Source organism: Platichthys flesus, chromosome 10 (assembly GCF_949316205.1).
Source record: "Platichthys flesus chromosome 10, fPlaFle2.1, whole genome shotgun sequence".
Taxonomy (NCBI): domain Eukaryota; kingdom Metazoa; phylum Chordata; class Actinopteri; order Pleuronectiformes; family Pleuronectidae; genus Platichthys; species Platichthys flesus.
The window spans coordinates 18,519,009-18,539,615 of record NC_084954.1 but is presented as its reverse complement, the minus strand read 5'-3'; positions in this window follow the sequence as shown (position 1 = coordinate 18,539,615).

Below are 20,607 nucleotides of genomic sequence, written 5' to 3'. Positions count from 1 at the left end.
AGTGTTAGGGTTGCCATCATTAAGGGTTTGAATAACCGGGCACCGATATCCTGGTTACACGGAGGATAAGACACGCAGCCGTCATCGGTGTTTACCTGAACAGGAAGTGATTCACTGATTCATTACGCACGCTCCAGTCATTTCAAGAATAAAGCATAGACTTCAGAATAAGGGCACATATTAATAATTGTTTGAATAATCGTGATTTCGATATTGTCCAAAATAATCGTGATTATGATTTTTTCCCATAATCGATCAGCCCTACTCTGAACGCTTTTCTGTGAGATTTTCTCACATCAATGTTTCAGACACAAACTTGTCATAAAATGCTTGTTTCAGCCTGATGGATGTCACCGGTTCAAGAGGAGCTTCGACTCCTATTAGATTTTATCATTAGATTATATTCCGGTCCCCTGAAACAGCCTTATATGATGCAATGAGATAAGATGATAGATTATTACAGCCCTCGGCAGGTGATGTTGTCAGTGCAGCTGAGGATAATACTGGACAAATGGCTGCAAAAAGACTCTGAGGCAGCTGTCAGAGTGGAACGATCCTCCCACAGCTGCTAAGCTGCTGCGCTGAAAAATGTCATTAAAAATCACACAAAGTATGGAAAATACAGAAAAACGTTGGTAAGGTTGTGAGGATGGTGACATGATGAACAGAATATTAACGCTGAATTAAGTCGTAGTTGTATATTTTGTTTAACTTGATTTTTGCTTCATGTTTAAAATCCAAATTCGAATTCCAGCTCCTGTCTAAATGTCTTTTGCCCTGAATCAATGCAGACTGTTCACCAGCTGTTCATAGTACCTCACAGTACAAGCCACATTCACACTCACATTCACACAGTGCTTCTATACGCAGCCATTTTTTCTCTGTCACACACCTTTTATCCACTGCCAGCACATCCATCAGGGGCAATTTGGGGGTACTATCAGTATGCAGACTAGAAGGACTGGGGATGGAAGCATCGACACTCTAGTTAGATGACAAATCTATACCTCCTGAGCCACATCCGCCTCACTCATAAATTGTGTATATGCTGTACCACTCAGGAATTGTGCAGGCCCATATGCTGTACCTATAGTGGCATGTTCCACTAATCAGTTGTATAAGCCACTCAGGAAAAGATGTGTTTGTATGACTGTTTCTTGAAAAAGCTGATTATGTCATTGACTGTGTTTATATGTATTACTCCTATTAACATAGCATAGCCTCCTAGTGATTAATCACATTAACATTGCATCCTTACACTTGAACACAGGTCATGTGTCATCAAGCAGATGATATCTGTCGCACATGTTGATGTCAAATAATAGGTGCATTCAAAATAAACTTGGTGAAAACAACGTGATCTGCCGGCAGCTGCAGGGGTGGAGTTAAAAACATTAACGTACTGTAAAGTGACCATGTGCATATTCATAGCCTGAGTGTCAGGGGATGAAATTAATTACATCCTCTTTATTACATTACATCCAAGAGTCAAAAGACCTCAGCAAGTAATGGGAAACAACAAAACAACAACAGAAGTGCAGTCTATATATATACGTTTGATTAGCACTGCATCATCTTATAAGGTCTAATTTAGATTGAATCTAAAGTAGCATCACTGCACCACATCACCTGCAGTCACATGCATCTGTCTTGTCAAAAATTACCTAGACCGAAAAACCAACACATTCTTCTATTGCAGGGGTCTTCAACTTTTCTCAGGTCAAGGACCCCCAAACTGGTGGAGAGATGGAGCAGGGACCCCATACTATATATATTGTAAAAAACATTGTTTTATATTGAATTGGGCCTAGTGCCATGTATAAAGATAGCTACCCTGTTGTTGTGCATTCAATACTAAACTATTCAAATATATATAAACATACATCTTGCATACAACACTGAGCTATTACAATAATTCACAGATTCATGTATTTATTTTTAACATACATGTAGAAGAGACAGTGAATCTTCAAGCCATCTGTGGATGTCACACACACTGTCACATTAGTGAGATGTCGGCCCTGATGGGTAGCACACAATTTATCTAACCTTGGACGGATGGAAGTTGTCAGGCAGAGGGTTATATCAGTCTCACAATATGTTGGATGTATGTTAATGTGTATTTACAGAAATTTAAATATGTGGAAAACAATTGGTTGGAAAGCAATACAAAATAATAATTAAAAAAAAAAAAATTCTCATCCAAAATTTTGCGACCCCCCTGCAGTTCCTCCTCGGACCCCCTAGGGATCGCGGACCCCCTGTTGAAGACCTCTGTTCTATTGTATTGGAAGGATCGCCCATGTAGACTTTATCGCCACCTACTGGCTTGGCCTGTCAATATTTTACAAAACAATAATTTTTTCAAACAAAGGGGAAACTATCTGTTCACCAGAAAAAACACAATTTATTTCACACAACAGGAAGAAAGTGAGGAAATTGTCCCAGTCATTTTACAGCACAACCATAGCTTCTTGTTCAGGATCACCTTTAGACATTTCCTTGATGTAACAAATGAAACAACAGACACTGATTGAGGTGGCGACATTACATTGACATAGCCAGAAGAAAATGTGGCCGAATGAGTTTCTCATTACTGGTTAAAGCTGGAGACAGTCTCATCTTCTCGGTGAGATACAAGCTCAGCATACAGGTGGTTGTTACATAACTCCAGATGTCCGCCTGAGCTCATTGTTTCTGCACTGTGACAGTATCTCACAGTCAGGATGGCTGCTTCAGAGAGGTCAGCCCCCTATACCATAACTCCAGGGATGCGGCAGCTGCACCACGGATGCAATCCACCAAGAGTCTTAAGGATCTGATAAAGAAAAAAGGGACGTCTCTCATCCCTGCAGATCGGGAGGAAAAAAGAGCTTCAACAGCCGTGAGGTGTGAAATACGAGTCCGGTGAGATCAGAAAGGTGGACTGATGTGAAATTGAATGATAGAGGGAAAAGGGGGGCGGGAGAGGGCCCCCCCCCCCCCCCCCCCCCGGCCTGCAGTGATTGATCTGTAGCGCTCGGCTGAAATTCATGGAGCTCACCCGTCTCTGCCGGACTTAATAAAAGTGAGACGTCTCACACTGAAAAACAATCAACCAAGCAGCTCAGGTGGAAACAGTATGTGGACTTTAGTGATGCATTCAAGGACCAAGCAATATGTTGTCCCCATTCAAATTTAAATATACTTTTCGTAGGGTGTTTTAGCACCTGAAAGTCTAAATCAAAGTTTAAATTTGATCCAGTTAGTTTTGGTCCTGTCATCATTACTGTAAGGCACGTATTGTTTGTCTCTTCCCTTGTTTACAGGGGGCATTTATTGCTTCTTTTTTTTTATATGATGAAAGTTGGAAAACGCTGAATGATTCTGGCACGAAACCAAAAATATAAAACTTGTTTTAAGATGAATTTAAAAGTACATTCTCGGAATACAGGAAAAGCAGTTGCATGAAATTAAGATTTGAAAAATAATACATTTCTGCCATTTCCCACGACATGGCCCGAAAAGTGCTGAGAGAACAAACAATTGAAAAGAAACCTTTCTGCGACAAAAAAACTGATTTAATCTGCTGATGACGATCATGTGATATGACTAATTGTTTCCAGATTAGCCACTAAATCGATGACAAAGAGATTGCTGTGTGTGATTTGAGATACAGCACTAAACTATATGATCCACCAGTGTTTATCTCTCAACAAGTTGAATTTGACTGATTTAACAGGTGTATCTTTGTGCCATTTGCAGTGTGGAATAAAACAGTATACTAACATTTGCTTCAATAGAATAAACATGAAATAATAAAGCTGTAAAAGTAAAAATTTTAAGATATGTAAATGAAAATAGGTGATCAAATAAAAACAGTTGAAACAGACAGATCTTGGTGCCCAGGACAGTTCCTGTAATTCCCCTCTCAACCCTAATATGAATTTGGTGTTGGGAAGTGTTTGAGTGTAGAAACCAGGTCATTAGAATTTCATTCTGCAGCAGGAACCACAGGTAGAGAAACAGTGTGATCAGTGGTTATGCTATCGACTTGTTATCCTCAACCAAACCTCAGCTACCTGCTGTGATGCAGATATTCAAAGTTCTCAGATTCATTTGTCTTCATAAAACAGAACCTGAGGCTGAAGGGAAAATGTTGTTCTTTTTCCAGTCAGATGTGGAATATGCAATTAAACCGTCTCCATCTCGCACCACAGGATCTTTTCTACATCTGCACGGGTAAGCATTATCTTGCTGACATTCATTGAAAACCTTCAATCTTTGCTGTCCTTGCATCCGCAGCTCCTGCGGGACCTGACCTTTCCATAACAAGTTAAGTAATACACCCGGGAGTTTTGAGCGTATGGAAAAAGCAATATCCACCCCCCGCCACCACTACTGCACCATTACTAGCCACGGCTTAGAGAGGGCTTTAGCCTGCAGTTCAATTTATTCGTATTTCATAGAGAGCCGCGGTGGGGGAGCGCCTTAGAGGATGAAAAAACACTCACGCTGCTTGATCTGAGGGTTCAGCTCTGTGGGATCACAAACAGAGAAGCCGTGACATACGGGAGGGAAGGTTTCCCTCTGCTTTTGTTTCTTGCACTGGGCCTCTACCCATTCAACAGCGATTGCTGCGGTCGATGGAACTCAACAAACATTAAACCTTGTTTACCGCACATTCACAAACAATATTTCATCTCACTCAAATACTCCTCAAGGTTTCTGTGTATTCATTCTGGCCGATATAACACACAAACCTCTGAAACAGTGGCTCCTTGGGTTCAGACGCAGGTACAACTGTGGCTGGCCGATTTGATCAGCTGGAGCTGGCTGATTAAAGTAACAGCTGCTCCATGGGTTGTTTGGAAAGTCTCTGGTTGAAAAGCACCAGAGGGGAACCAGCCCCCACCTCCAACCCCACTCACTCCTTGGCTGTAAATCAATTGAATGTGTATGAAGTGGAATTAAATGTCTCCACTTCCTTCTGATGTACATAAATGCTGCGAAAAATACTAGAGAAACGAGTGCCGCCATCTTGCGTCTTTGTGCTGCTGGAGTTTAGAGGTCCTGTCGATACATGCGCTCGACCAATCATGAGTCAGTCGAAGCTATCATAATCTACGTTTCACCCAGTTTTTATGGCATCAAATTACTAATTGAAGCCAAAATTACTAGAAAGGTCAAACTACTTGGTCAAACATCAGTGTGATAATAACTGACTAAAATCACAGAAACTTTCTATTGAAAAAAAACACTTAACGTTTGCACATTAGTGGATATTTCATGCACTAACATGGAGGAGTCAAGGTTTATGACCTCTACTGCAGCCAGCCAGTAGGGGGTGATTAAGATTAAGATGATTAAAATGCATTTATTAGTCCCAAACACATGCACAGACATGCAAAGGCACACTGATGCAGGTAGGGAAATTTAATCTCTGCTTTTGACCCATCTGGTGAAGGACACACAGAGCAGTCCATGTACGGCGCTCGGGGACCAGATGTTGGGGGAGTAAGGTGCCTTGCTCAGGGGCACTAGACAGGGTAGGGAGACTCTTGGATTTTTGGACAGATCAATCCAGGTTCGTCTTTTTTTGTTTCTCCGTGGAGTCGAACCAGAGACGAACCAGAGACCCTCTCTGCCCATAGTCCAAGTTTCTGCCACTAGACCACCGCCTCTCCTCTCAACGTCATGTCATCCATTTTAGAGTCAATGGTCCCTTCAATTCATTGTGAATACCCATGTGTATTTCTTGTTTATACTTTACATAAAGCTTAGACCAAGTTGGAAAAAATATAACTAATGCAAAAGCATTAGGCCTATAGCCTCGTTTCCAGCCTTGTTTTCACATTCATACATTTCCTCTGCCTAGTAGAGAGAAGCGTTAATTTCCTTAATTTCTAAAGCAAACTTGATCTGAAATGAGGCTTAAGTTAGAATTAGAGGAAAATGATGATAAAAGAGGATCATCCTGTTATCTGACTCAGAGATCTGGCTGAAAACTAAAGGGGACAGAGGATTTATTGTGGCAGCCCAGAGGCTCTGGAACGATCTGTGTGAGGAAATCAGGTCATTTCTCATGTCTCCTCTTAAGACACAGACTTTCCTAATTTAACTTTTAACTGGCTTTTTTTTTACTTGAATAAGTTATTGCCCAAATTGCCCTCTAATTCTGATGAATTGTTATAAACATTACTTGATAAAAGGCTCTCACTCTTACGCCGGGTTCACACCGGACGCGGAAGCGACGCCGAAGCGTGGCGTAAGCGCAGCGCCAATCCTCTGGCTCCCATCCACTCCCATGTTAAACCTTTGTGCCAGTCACACCGGACGCTGAAGCGCTGCGCCACGCCGCATCTGCCTAGCGCCGTGCAGATGCGGCGATTTTAAACGATATTGACGACATATTTTATATGATATAAATGATCAAATATGCATCCCTTACTTTGTATTCACCTTCTGTTGTCCTGGAGTTTTAATTTTACCACTTTTACCAACCACATTATTAAATGTCCCCCTCTGCCCATCCACTACAGCCACACAAGCAGTGATACAGATAAAAAGAGAGAGCGGGGGGGGGGGGGGGGGGGGGGCTACGTATTCTCCACATAGGCTTGAGTGGAGAATACGTAATTTACCCCCGACACCCAACATTTAACGGAGCAAACAGCGGAGAAGTTCTTCAACATGGATGACATTAAATTAATAATTGAAGTGGAGAAGTAACTTGAGTTGTATGATTCTCAGCATATGTTGTATAAAGAAAACACCAAAAAAGACAAATGTTGGGACACTGTTGCAGTTAATCTTGGAGCAACAAGTAAGTATATGTTTGAAATAAATGATTAAATGCCGTTTTTACTGCAGGCTGATAACAGCAGAAGTATGTGATATTATTAGTAATGCGCGACGCTTCGGCATCGCTACCCGCGTCCGGTGTGATCAGCCAAGCGCCAGCGCGCCAGGGATTAGCGCTTAAGGCCAAATTATAGTCGGGTTGCACGGACGCACGCATGCACGCAAGACACGCAACACGCCCCTTTCAAGCCCTCTGGCGTCTTGTGTGCGTCCGCCAATTTTTCTAACTACACGACAAAACGACGCGAGCCTCACGCAGCCCGCAAGGCTTGTGATTGGTCGGCTTACTACATCCCGTCCGCAGTCTAGTTTCCGGTTTCATGCCCCACAATACGCGGAAATCACGGAAGATTTAGAAGAACGAATATGGACCAAATAGAAGAGCACTTGGCAGAAGAGATCCGAAAGTATGACCACTTGTATAACCCGTCACTGACCGGCCGATTTGTCCGCCAGAAATAGGCTATGAGGAGCCGGAGTGGCGATGTAAATAAACATTCGACGAAGAAGAAGACCTCTCTTCTTTGTGTGTTTTGTTTTCGAAAAAAAACGTTACTCCGCCTAGTGTTCTGGCGGTGAATTGCGTTGCAACATGCGCAACACGTGAGTGAAGCATAAACCAAAACGAGTCCGTCGATGCAGCTGCGTGGCCTTCTGCGGTTAATTAGGCCTTTACGTCACGCTTCGGCATCGCTTCCGCGTCCGGTGTGAACCCGGCGTTAGGCCCAACCCTAATTCATCCCTTCTCCCCATCCCTTAGCCCTTTCCCTCCGTTTTGCTTATTCCCATGTCGGCGTAGTGTGTCCCGAGCCTTTTCTTGGATGGAGGGGGAGAGCCAAGTGTTAGCGCTGTTTCAGACCCACACTTCAAATCAAAGGCCATGAGACTTTCCCAGAATGCCTTGCAAGTCTCTGGGAAGCTGGGAGAGACATCCACAAATGTAGTATTTTCTCCATCAATAAGGATTTAAAGATTAAGATAATCGTTTATAATCTCTTAGTTTAATATCGTTTCAATATATTGTGGTCATTTTTTCAACAACAACCTTATATAAAAATCATCAGCATGCGAACATGTCATTATTATTGCATGAGTAACCCGTATTTTCACATAATTTCATGTCTCATCCCCCCTTTGTAAACACACATTGCACTTGATTTAACTAGCTTATAGCAGCAATGATACTGAACTTAACTGCTCCTCTAATAATAAAGCATCCTGCCATAGTTGCAGACACACCACTGCTAGCAAATGGAAGCTTTGTACTTTTGATTCAAAAGTGAAATAATGTAGAACATTGAATCTTTTCAATTTCAAAAGTCATTGATTCACCTGCAATAGCATAGATGTTATTAGTATATAATCGGTGTGTCACTTTAGTAACTGCTAGCAATAGCATTGGTTTATTTTAGATATCAACAATGTTATTACCATGACATTGTAATCAATTTTGACATTCCTGGGAAAACTCTCGTCTGTTTACATCGACGACTGCTGATGATGTTACGGCCTCTTGAAGTGCTGTCCCAATTTCGCAGAGGAAGATTTCTTGCTTCACCTAAACTTGTGTTGTCTTTTATGTTTTTATTTTATGAAGTATAACCACCGGCAATTTATAACTGTTCTTGTTTCGTTACTTCATGCCTCCCTAATTTTGTATTTTTCTGTGTGTCGATTAATAAAGGGAAAACCAAGTTTTCTCTGTATCTCTAAAAGAACAATCTCAGTCATCTCTGTTGTTCATTCTATTGTTCGTGCAAAATCACAGGGGAATTCCAAAGCATCTGTTTCATCTGAATCGGAAAAAAAGCAAACGCTGCAAGATTGGCGCTACCAACACTACGAGAAAGTGTGACTTGACGCCTGCCTTTTTTTAACTCTACCCTTGCAGCTGCCGACAGATCCCGTAGGCGGATCAAGTGAGCCTCAGTCAGACCAAATCCATCTCGAACGTGTTATTGTTATGGAGGTGGGATTAGCGAGCAGTCCGTTAGCATTTTTGGGGGATTTATATCAGGAATTAGCCCATTAAATATTACAGAGATAAAATGCATCCAGATTTGTTTGAATAAATGATGATCACTATTCCTTTGATTATTCTCCATGTCGCAAATCCCACCCATCCCACAGTGCTGTTTATTTATAGGTTAATTAATTGAACACTCAAAATCAGACTGAGCCCATCACTGCTTCGTGACTGTGATACTCTTGGTCATTAGTTTGTCCTATTTGCCATTCTGAGTCCACTCCGACTGCTTTGTTGAAGAATCGACTGTTTTCCTAGACATCCACAAATATATGCTAATTTACCATTGATGTTCCTAAACAGCCCTAAGATGAATGTCTGGATTGACCTTTTGATTAATGACATAGCCGGCAGAGCTAAGTAGCATCATTAAACGTGTAGATCTGAACTAATCCTTCAAAGAGCTTTGTCATTTTTCTTAGTGGGGTGTATCTGTGAATAATGCACACTCACTTTGGCAATACCATAGCTTCCCTGTTTTGCTTACACTACACCAAAGTAATACCTCCCTCTCTGTTTGTCCCAGTTCTGTCAGGAGATGCTGAACTTTCACTAAAGCCTGCAAACGCACAGCGTGACCCGCTCTGTTCAGCGCAGAGAGAAGTTGACTCAGTTATCTGAGGGACCTCGCTGTTTCACGCATCGCTGAAAAGTGGTGGAAGGAAAGAGTTGCTTTGTGGAACAAAAAGACAACACAAGTACACCCACTAAACCAGGTTATACACTGCACACTGTTGTAAGATAAAATCTCACAACTAACACTGCCTGGTTGTCCCACAACCTCCCCCGTGGTTTCGAGTTCTGCACAATGTTTCCCAGCATGCACCATTACTGCTCAGCTGCCCAGGGACCGGTGTCTGCATGGCTACCAAGGAAAAGAGAATAGAGACAGATGCACATTCTAGCGCCATTAATCAATCATTTATAAGCAGAGTTTGAGATGGAAATAAAATCATGAACAGCTGGATTCCAGGGTTCAAATCGAGTTAATTAAGCAGAACGGGGCAGTTTTTTGTTTTGTTATCAACATATTCAATTTCTTTGCAGACACACTGTAAACGTTAAATATTTTAATACTTTGTGATGTTGGTGATTGTAGAAGTGAAGCGTGGTGAGTATTGAATAACACAAAGTGAATGACTTGAGGACTTTATTCATCAGCATGTGTAATCACCAGGTCTCCTGAGGTGATTACATATGTAACATAGCAAATAACACGTGTTGTTTATGTTCCAAAATATCCCACTACCTGGTTTTTGATTCTCCATGAAGACACTGGCTAGTATGATCCCTCTACAAAACTGTTACGGTTTGAGGGAGGAGATGGACCCAGGATGCAGAGGTTGCAAACAAAAAGGTATTTAATATAAAAAAGGCTTTAAACAAGACAAAAACAAAACAGGAACACTAACACAAGTAACACTGGCAACAAAGCGCATGGAAGACAAGGAACGAGGAAGCAGTAGAAGCTGGTTGAGACAGCAGGAACAGACAAACCATAACTCACGACGTGTTGAGAAACAACCAGTACGAACCGACAAAGGGCTTGGGGAATACAGAGGCTTAAAAAGAGACACAGACGGAAGGCAGGAGCAATTAACCACAGTTGAAACACATGAGGACTGGGAACACAATCACGGAAAGGAAGTGAAGATAGAAACCACACACAAGGGACAGATACTACAAAATAAAACAGGAAACAGAAAATACACTGATGAGACTGAAATTAACAAACTAAAATGACAGGACGTCACACAAAACAAGATGAATCCAGGCTTTTTTTTGGATTACTGTTTGTAATGGTTTGATTCTGTTGAGGCACAAAACATGTGTTCAAGATGAGGAGAAGATAAAGGCCATGTATCTGTGAAGGTTCTCAGTTGTCAAGTTAATGGTATCCTCAGGAGTTGTAGATGTGTACATAGACTACTGGACATGCTTGCTGTTCTTAAAGACGTTTCAGTCATCTCTCAACTCAAACGCTTCTTCAGTTCAGGCCGTGGTAAAAGAAACAGATGTAGGTAGCTGGGACGCAACAGTTTTCCTGTGTCAAAGTGATGCATTAATCCCCATCTTCAAAAGGGTTTAGAAAGGCAGTGTGTTAGATGTCTAAGGCTCTTTAAAGGGCACATGTTGTATTGTAATTTTTTGGTCATCAACTCATTGTCATCAACTGCAGACCTGTATGCCCTCCGATGTACGCAAGCAAGCGCTACGAGTTCACGCCCCTGGTTTGAGTCAAGATGGCTGATTGCTTTACCAACCATGATAACTGCAGAGGGCAAAGAGATGCAAGCTATAATTCACAGTCACAAAATAGTTGAAGAATATCATATAGTGAGTGGTTTAAAACTGTCATTTCAGCTTCAGAGGGCTAGAGGTTGCCAGACATTACAGTGTCTATGCCCTGAAAACACACAAATCGTATGCCTACATCCAGGAGCTACAGATTAGAATTGCTAATCGCAGAATTTTGATGTCTCGTAGAAGAAGCCCCCCATTCCTGCACCATCATTATCCGAATTGCTGCAGTCCCGGGTCAGGAGAGGCTCAGGTTAATTGTCTTGCCTTTCTTCTTCTCTACAGACCCTGTGATACAATGAGATGTCATTGCTTCAACAAAACTGAATAGAATTGTGAAATATAGGTGGGTTCTAAAGCCAGGAAAAGAGAACAAAAGAGGGGCATACATGTAACCCCAGATGCCTGAGCCAGAGTTTCAGCAGCGGTTGGTTAAATTGCGCCAACATTACTTTGTTGCCCTCGGAGGTCTGACCCTCTGTTTGAATTTGAACCTGGCCCCTCTCTCTGGTCATTGAGAGCCAACAGACTTCCCCCTGACCCCCAAGGGCTGCTGCCTGTGTTGCCACCCAGGTGATAAAAGAGACCCTGCTCCCCAGCTCTGTGCCTTTTCCCGTGTGCTGCTGTAACTACAAGGACCTCTCCAGGTCATTCCGTGTGACCCTGTAGCCAAAGGGAGCAACCACTTTAACTTTCAGTCCTGGTTTTACCCTATCCTTTTGTTTTTCCTTACCCTTTAATTTTTAAAGAACTAAGCCACACGCCTTTCACCCGCTGGTCCAGCCTACAGACAACCATCGCATCCATAGTCAGCTGTTTCGCCTGCTGAAGGACGAACGATTTTGTCAAGGAGAACGGACCAAGTTCCCTCATTTTGTCAACTTCACTGTTTCCCCACCGCTGCCACTGAGGAAACCAGCTCATTTCTGCTGTTCAAGGACAATACACTGGCCCCCTGCCTGCTTTCAGCCACGGACCGCACTGATAACGCACAGACGAAGACCAGATGGGACTACTAATTAGTCAGTTTTGTTTAAATACAGCATTGTGTCTGACCGCTGTGTCCTCTGTTGTTGCTGTGTATTCCCATGTTTTTGCGCCATTTTATAGAGTCCACAGTCTACGTGTGGTAAAGTCACATATTCTTTTTTGTGTTGATTTAGATCTCCTCTTTTCACTTGTTGCATGTTTCCTTCTTTTCTCTTTCTCTCCTATCCCGCTTGCACACACTCAGAGGCACCTACACATACAATCACATCTATATACTTTCTGAGGACCAGACCAGACTGTTTGAACATACCACTCCATTCCCCCATCGCCATTCCGCGTTTTTTGATCAATTCAATTTTGTAATTACAGAGCTATAGTTGTGATCATTAGTACGTGTGTGTGTGTGTGTGTGTGTGAATACAGCTGGATTGTGATAGTCATTGCTTGGATTCGAACCTTCACTGTTCATTTTATAACTATGAATGCATGTTGATATTGTTGATTGAACTTGCTAAATTGAGACTGATTTACAGTTTGATTATTGGTCCCTGATACCAGGGTGGTGCCCCATCATTACTTTTGATTAGTACTATCATTAATATTAATAATCACATTAGATGATTATTAATAATGAACCGATAATCAAATCCGCTCCTTCCTGTGCACAACATGTGAATTATTTGTGCCACTGTTTTCAACAGGACCACTGCTCCATGGATAGTTGATGAGGAATCTAGTGCACTTGACAATCGAGTATAAACTCAGATCAACAAATAGATTTCATTAACAATATAGTTATATAGCCTAGTACCGTAACATCCTCCAAGGTAATGCCTGTGAATTGATAAAAAACCTTCATCTAGGCAGTACTGGGAGGGGTGTGGTGGTCGACTCACACAGTTTTCATGATCCTGGCTACAGTGTTTCCTCTCCCTGTCAGTAGGCACGTCTTTACAGTTACCACAAGTACCCCTATGGCCAAAGGTGGGTCACCATGCCTGTGCTGTAGCATTGTCAAGGCATCAAAGAGTAACTCCCGCTGCCTTCTATAGGCTCACTTCCTGAATACGTCTCTGAAGGCATAAAAGAGGGAGTAGCCCAGATAAGGGTTTATTATTTGCTGTATTTGTCATAATATTTTCGGCTAAATTATAATGTCAATGAAATAGATGTAGCCTCTAACTATTTCATTGCACATATAGAGAACAATAACAGGTTTACATGTCCACATATTCCTGTAACATACTATCACTAGAAATCATTCACTGGTGTCTCTGACATTTTACAGTCAATAACTGACACGTACTGCACAGCTATTGTTACAGTAACATTACTCGGTAAGATGTAAACAGAGCTGCGGAAATACAAAAATAAAAATAATGTTTCTGTTGTATTGGTCTTGTTGATTTCCCACAGACCTTGTGGGAATATTATAAAATCACTTTCTAAAAATACAGACCTGATTAGCTCTAGTTTGGTTTCTTGGAGTATTTCCTCTCTCTCTCTCCCCTCCTCCTCCTCCTCCTCCGCCTCCTCCTGCCTTGCAGTAAACTGCACAGACTTTGTGTACTTTTTTTGATGTTCCTAGAGGGTTTGCAATTTCAAAATCATCAACATAGAGGATAATGGATCATTTCTGACCCTCATCAGAAAGAAGCAGATTTTCCTTGTAGTAGGAGCCATCACAGTATGATGAATAATGCCCAGGCAACTGTGCAGTAGTTTCTTTGACTTTCTCAAGTACATTGGGTTTTTTCAACAACTGCTGCAAAGATGTGAGAATGGGCACATACATAAAGTTATGATGGTACGACTCAATATGGTACTGTACAGGCTTAACAATTGGAAACTTCTCCTCATAATATGATTTTCGTCTCTTAGCTGTGGACAGTGGTCCCTCAGATGTAACTGATTTGTGCAAAACATTACTATCTGAAACTGCCTGCACAATGTCATTCACAAGTGTGTCAGTAACAGGGCAGTTATGTTTTTCTAATATCTTTGTTATCGATTTTCTGATAACAGGTTCTGAAAGTGAAAACAACTGATCCATATGCTCAATGATTTCCTGTGTTGCCCTCTGTGATACATGGAGAATGGTTTGCATTTTCAAGAAGAATGCAGCCAGGTTGTAATGTAACTGCTCTGCTAACCCGTCATTGCTTCTGTCTGACACAGTGGCAGTTTCATTTTCATCTAAAAACTGAACTGGTTCCTGCTCCATGTCACTATGCTAACAAACATTTGAAACAGTTTGCACCACTTGTACATCGTAGTCTGACACATGTTGGTGTTCTCTGCATTTGTGGGCATTAAATGTGGAGTAAACATTTGTTTTAAACCCGCAGGCCCTGAAAGGACATGGCACTATTTCTTTCCGCCTTAAATGCCCCCTTAGTTGTACAAACATGTCCCTGTGAACTAATGGTTGCTTAAAATCACACACAGGGCAATGAAACGCCCTCTGAATACTCAAATCGTGACCGTCTTCACCTACCACTTTTTTCTCTGAATGTGTTCTTGACAAATTAACCTTTAGTGAATTAAAAGTGCTAAATGTACACAAACAGTTGTTATACAGGCATGGTAAAGGTGAAATTGTGGAATACTGGGCATGATACAGTCTGTAATGTCTCAATAACCGTATTTGTAGGGCAGTAGAAAAATCACAGAATTTACATTTCCACATAGTTTGTTCTCCTTAAAACAACTGACCTTTAGGCAGTAGAACTCGAAGTCTCTGCAGAAACTTTGATTTTGGTTTAGTCCGATGACCGTTAACAGGGTGTAGCCTGAAAGCACCATGCCAAGCTAACATGTATCCACCTCCATTTTCTCTCGAATTGTGCTTTTAAAATAGTTGAACAGTTATTACCCTAATGTTATCTAGCCTAGCGAACCAGAACTATAACTGGAGCTTGAAAGAACACTTTCACTAGCTTACTAATGTTAACTCAACAACTGCAAACTTTAGCTACACAACGTTTGACCGTTAACTTTTGAAATTTCAAAAGCGGGAATTGGGATGCTTCAAGCTAGCACCGTTTACCGAACTCATTAGCAAGTTTCAGCGGTCTGACATTGTTCTTGTATATTTCTAAAACCAAGACATGAGGAGCAGCAATAAAAGAACAACGTTTCCTTGCGTGGAAGGCGTATTGTCGCGGAGTTCTCCGTCAGTAATGAAGTCTGTCCAGCAAAAAACTCTTCGTGCCGATATTTTCGATCAAGCTGGCGCCAAGTGCAAACCTCGCGTTGACCGGTCCAGCCCTCCGTCCCCGTCAATACCGTTTGCGACAGCAGGTGAACGGCAGGTTACGGGTTGTGAGCAGACCGACGTGAAGGTGACGCGGAAAATTTAATGAGTCTGTAAACGCTCAAATGGCTATTCCAGATATCTGACAGTTCACTCCCGGGCCTCGCTGTTTCTGTTTCTGGTGTGAATTGGCCATGGTTATGCTTCACCTTATCGCCAAGTCATCAGCTTAAACCACTTACTTCTTCCTGTGCCCGTTTCAGAGTAAAAGCACTCTCGCATTTTTGTTGACTGAGTCGATCCATTTATTTTAACAAGGTTTTATTGTTGCAGGAGCGGAAGATGAATGGACTAATAACTTAGAGTCTTGACGTTTACCTGCGTATAGAGCATAGACTGTATATATAAGAGCTGTGCTTGTATTTTCGGACTATAAAATACGATCATGATTTGGACTGGAAAATCGTTTAGATATATATATATATATATATAACTTTCAAATGTACATATGCTAAACAATGAATCACGTATAATATTAGTTGGCTATTCATTTTCTGTAAATTAAGTTAAAAATACCTCCTTGTACGTTCTGTAATTAACATCCTCACTGAGGTTCCACTTTGGAGGATTATTAAAGAAGTTCTGGATGCATTCTTATCCAAAATATGATGATTTATAAACAAAAACTGAAATACAATTTAAAATCCTGAGACATAGGAAAATAGCAGCCCATTGGAATTGCATTTTGGTAATAGTATAGTATTGAAAGTATTTTTCCTGCTAACGTGATCTCACTGTTATCAGACTGATAATATTCAATGAAATAACCCGTTTCCATTCAGCTGATTCTACTACTAAACGTCAGTAATAATAATTGTGCAGTAATAACTTTGATACATGTAAACTATCAACTATACCATACACATTAACCAGACAACACAATTTGTAAATATATCAATCTAAAATGACACCTCATCACTGGAGAGAAGACGTTTTGACATACTTGGGCCACTTAGAACACACTTCACCTTAAACATCATTATACTTGAACTGCCCTTTCCCCCCACATGTTGCAGAATCATAACTCATGTAATCACTAGGGACGCTTGTTAAGTCAACGACAACATGTAGATTCTGGTCAGATTACATTGATTTCCATCGAATCAAACTTCAAAATGTGAACTTGAGATCTTGATATGTTAAAGGGGACATACTATGCTCATTTCACCACAGTTGATATGGTTCCTCGGGGTCTTAATGAAATGTCTGTAACATTTTTTGGTAAAAATACCCCAAGGATCATTTAAAACAGCACCTTTTTACTCTGTCTAAAACAGACCTCCTCAGATCAAGCTGTTTTGAGGGCCCCGCCCCACTCTCACCCCACCCCCATCTTACCCCACCCCCTTTCACCCCTCTCATCCCTCCCCCTTCTCCCCCCTCCCATGGAGGTGTAGGACATGTGTTTGAATGTGTTCTCACTACAGAATGCATTCAACATCTATAGGGCAGATTATGGGCCTTTATGTCTAAGAGGAATAGAGCAGTACGTTTTTTTTTTTTTATGCATGAGATATCAGTCATTTCTGCAATAAAATTATGACTGAGGACTAAAATACATAAATTACTCTTCCCTCTGTATTACTTTGCTAACTGCTCATCTTACACGTGTCAATTGTTGACATGTTACATATCAAACATTAAAAGCACACAACTGTTTCTATAAACTTTTATTGTCAGAAAGATTGCTAGAAAGAAGGCCACAGAGCTTTTTAAACATAGTTATTAAATGTACTGGCTGGGACAGAGGTAATAAATACAAAAAATACCAAGTATAATAAATACATTCATTACAAAAATACAATTGTGCCATCAGTAGCTATACTGTAAACAAAGGAACAATTTATATTTGTGTGTCACCTTTTATTCTCTAAATACAATGTGAACTTTGCTCAGCCGTTACAGGTATTTGGCGTACAGAAGCTCTGTGAGCTGGTGTTGAGGCCCTCTGGGTCGGAGAATCAGGGTGGTCCTGCCCTCCTGCTCGGTGCTCCAGATACGCAGAGTGTTCCCTGATGCTCAGGGAAGTTATACAGGGTTCAGACCTGCCCTTGATTGAAACTCGACACATAGCTGGCTATAACTTCCTGCTTGTCAGGTTTCTCATACTAGGCAGAGAGATCCTCAGGTTTTGAGATCTTCAGCACCTCATTCACATATGGGGCCATGGCCGGGTCCTGAAAAACCTCGTGAAAGATGAGGTCCAACAGGTTATCCACGTAATCTGTAATACAAATTGGGGAAAAAGTTGGACATTTTGCATTTTTGTATTTATTATTTTCTTTTTATAATTATATTATTCTATTTATCATGAAGACGATAAATAAATGTTCTTTAAATGGTGAAGACCATTTAAAGACAGCAGATAATTGATATGTTATTTATGTTTCACATACTGTTTGTACATTGTTTGGCATTTAAATAGAGCCTGTAAGAATCATGGAAGATTGCATCTGCTTTCACCGGCTTTGCTGTGCACTCGCCCTTCTTATATATTACATCTGTCCCCAGCCGACACACAGGACACACCTCAAACAGCTCCAGGAGGCAGTTTTCATAGACAATATATGTGGGTGTCTTATGAACAGGGTTGGAAGATTCCATTCTATTAGAACGACAAAGATTTCACCAAAAGGCTGCAAAAGCTAAAAAAGTCTAGGATGGTAATCTGTGATTATTGAAATGTTTAGATTAAATATTGAGTCACTCACGTCACATCTTGTCCTCTCCCTCCTCCAAGCAAGGTCTCTTACAGCTGAGGTCCCAACACCGACATCAGTGCAGCACAGTTTTCTGTGTGCCTATGATAAAACAGACACAATATCCATGGAGTCACAACAAATGAGATGCTGTTACAACTTTAACACGGAGACACAATCAATGACATGACGAAGTAACTGTGGGTAAACAAACCTGTACTTTTGTAGTGATGTCGCAGTGTTTTGCTAGAAGGCTGCGTTCCATGTGTGCGCATCTTTGGTGGGTCCGTCTGGCATGCTACGTGATGTAGCAAGGCACCCTGAACAGATGTGCTTGCCTGAACACCAAAAGCAGCAATGTTATTCATGTTTGTCTACTGTCATGCATACAAGGATACAAGGACACATTTCCCCAAACTAGGGCTGGTAATGAATAATCGTTCTATTCCCGCACATTATGACAACATCGTCCGGTATCTTGAACGAGCGGCCATAGCAGCAGCTGCAGCTGGAAGTTAGGTTCGTGAGTGTTGTGCTCTCCAAGCTCTTCTCCCCCCCCCCCCCCCCCCCCCCCCCTGCTCGCGTGTCCTCTCGCGGAGGGGGGAGCGTGGAGAGCACAACACTCACGAACCTGCCATGTGCTCACCGTTCACCGTGGACTCGCCAGCCGTCCTCGATTAATGAAAACTCCTGTAAAGTCTCTACCTATCCCCCACCACTACATACTAGCCCCCCACCCCCTCACACACACGGCACAACATGCTAACAGCACTAGCCTCCACACAAAATGTCTAAAAGAAGCAAATACCAGAATTATAAAAAAAAAAAATACTTACATTTCCCTCTTCTTCAGTATTGCCATGGAAAGATGGCACCGACCCCTCTTTCAATAACAACCTTTTAGAGAATCCAGCGTTATATTGGCCCAGGTTGATAAAACAGTCCGATTCAAAGTGGTGGCAGGAACGTTGCCATCATATATGAACTCAATCCATCTCAATCTTGTGTCTTCTGAAGCTGGAGTCACATGAAGACATGTTTGCAGCCGACCACCGATTCATGCTGCTAGTTAGCTAATCCAAGTGTTTCCAAGGCTTGCAAGAATGAAATGGCGGACATCGGTGGACTGATCTTCTATAAAGTGGGAGGGTCCATCTAGGGGTGGGTCGAGTGGTAGTGGGGGAGTGCATAGAGCTATGGGGGAATGTACTAAATGGGCATGTTTCGACTATGACGTCTATTTCGGGGGAAATTCCATTGGACGCACTTTAGCACATAGTTTCTGAAATAGAGTTTTTGCCAGATACCCAAACTAATGTGTAGAAGCACTACAAAAGTGGAATTTTCATAATATGTCCCCTTTAAATGGGTCAGTAATGTAGCATAAACCATAGTGTCACCATACATGGACAATGCCTTTTATTTGACTATAATCCTAATTAATCATAAAATAAAGTTCACACCATAATAATTCCCTAACCTACACCTTACAGAAGCTGCTAATATGACAGATAGTGAACATTTGTATAAAGTGACCTTTGAAAATGTAGACATCAAATGAGAAAAGTCACCGATTCGTCTGATATTTATATTCTTGTGTCTCCCTCTGCTTCATTCAGGTTTGTTCTATGTTTGAACTATTTCTTTTTCTGTCTTTTGCTAACAATTTATTAGCAATATACATATACAATAAACAACATCTAATGTTATGCTTTAGACCTTTTTCTCTTCAGTTTATTCCATCCAATTATCAATAGGTTTGTTAAGACTGATATTGGTTAAGCAAAGAACTGTTTCTATAATTTGCTCGCTCCGTCCTTTATGAGTCAACTCCGGCCTCAGAGGACTCTAAGCTACAGTTGACAGGTGTAGAAAAGAAAGGAATAAGCATTTAATTTCTCTAAAATCCCTTGATGTCAAAATGGACCTAACTGATAAGCAGCGAGCTATCCACAGCGAGTCCCTGCTGTTAATCTGGCTGTTTATTTCCACTTTTCCCATCCAAGTTCTGTGCTGATTGTCTGACTGAGCCGGTGTGTTTGTCAGCAGGTTCCACAGGTCGTCCAGAGGGATTTAAGTCACGGCCAGAGGGAATAACTTCCAGGACACAGGACGCACAGGCAGCTTTACTCTGAACTGAGTTGCATATCGGCCTGGGAGAGGCTCTCACTCTCCCAGAGCCTGGTTTATCAGACTGCTGCTGGAGGATTGATACTGGATACACACTCCCGGGCCAGTTACCTACTTTATTTTTAAAGTCAGTATCTTTTTTCTGTTATGCAAAATTTCACCGTTCTTGCAGGAGACAATTTTTAGAAACTCGCCCCCGTGATTGTTGTGGAGCAAAAATAATCGCACCATTTTCTTTTGCTCAGAGCTCTATTTTGGGATTGATGGCTCATGTACGCCCCACTGATACATTTATTACTGCA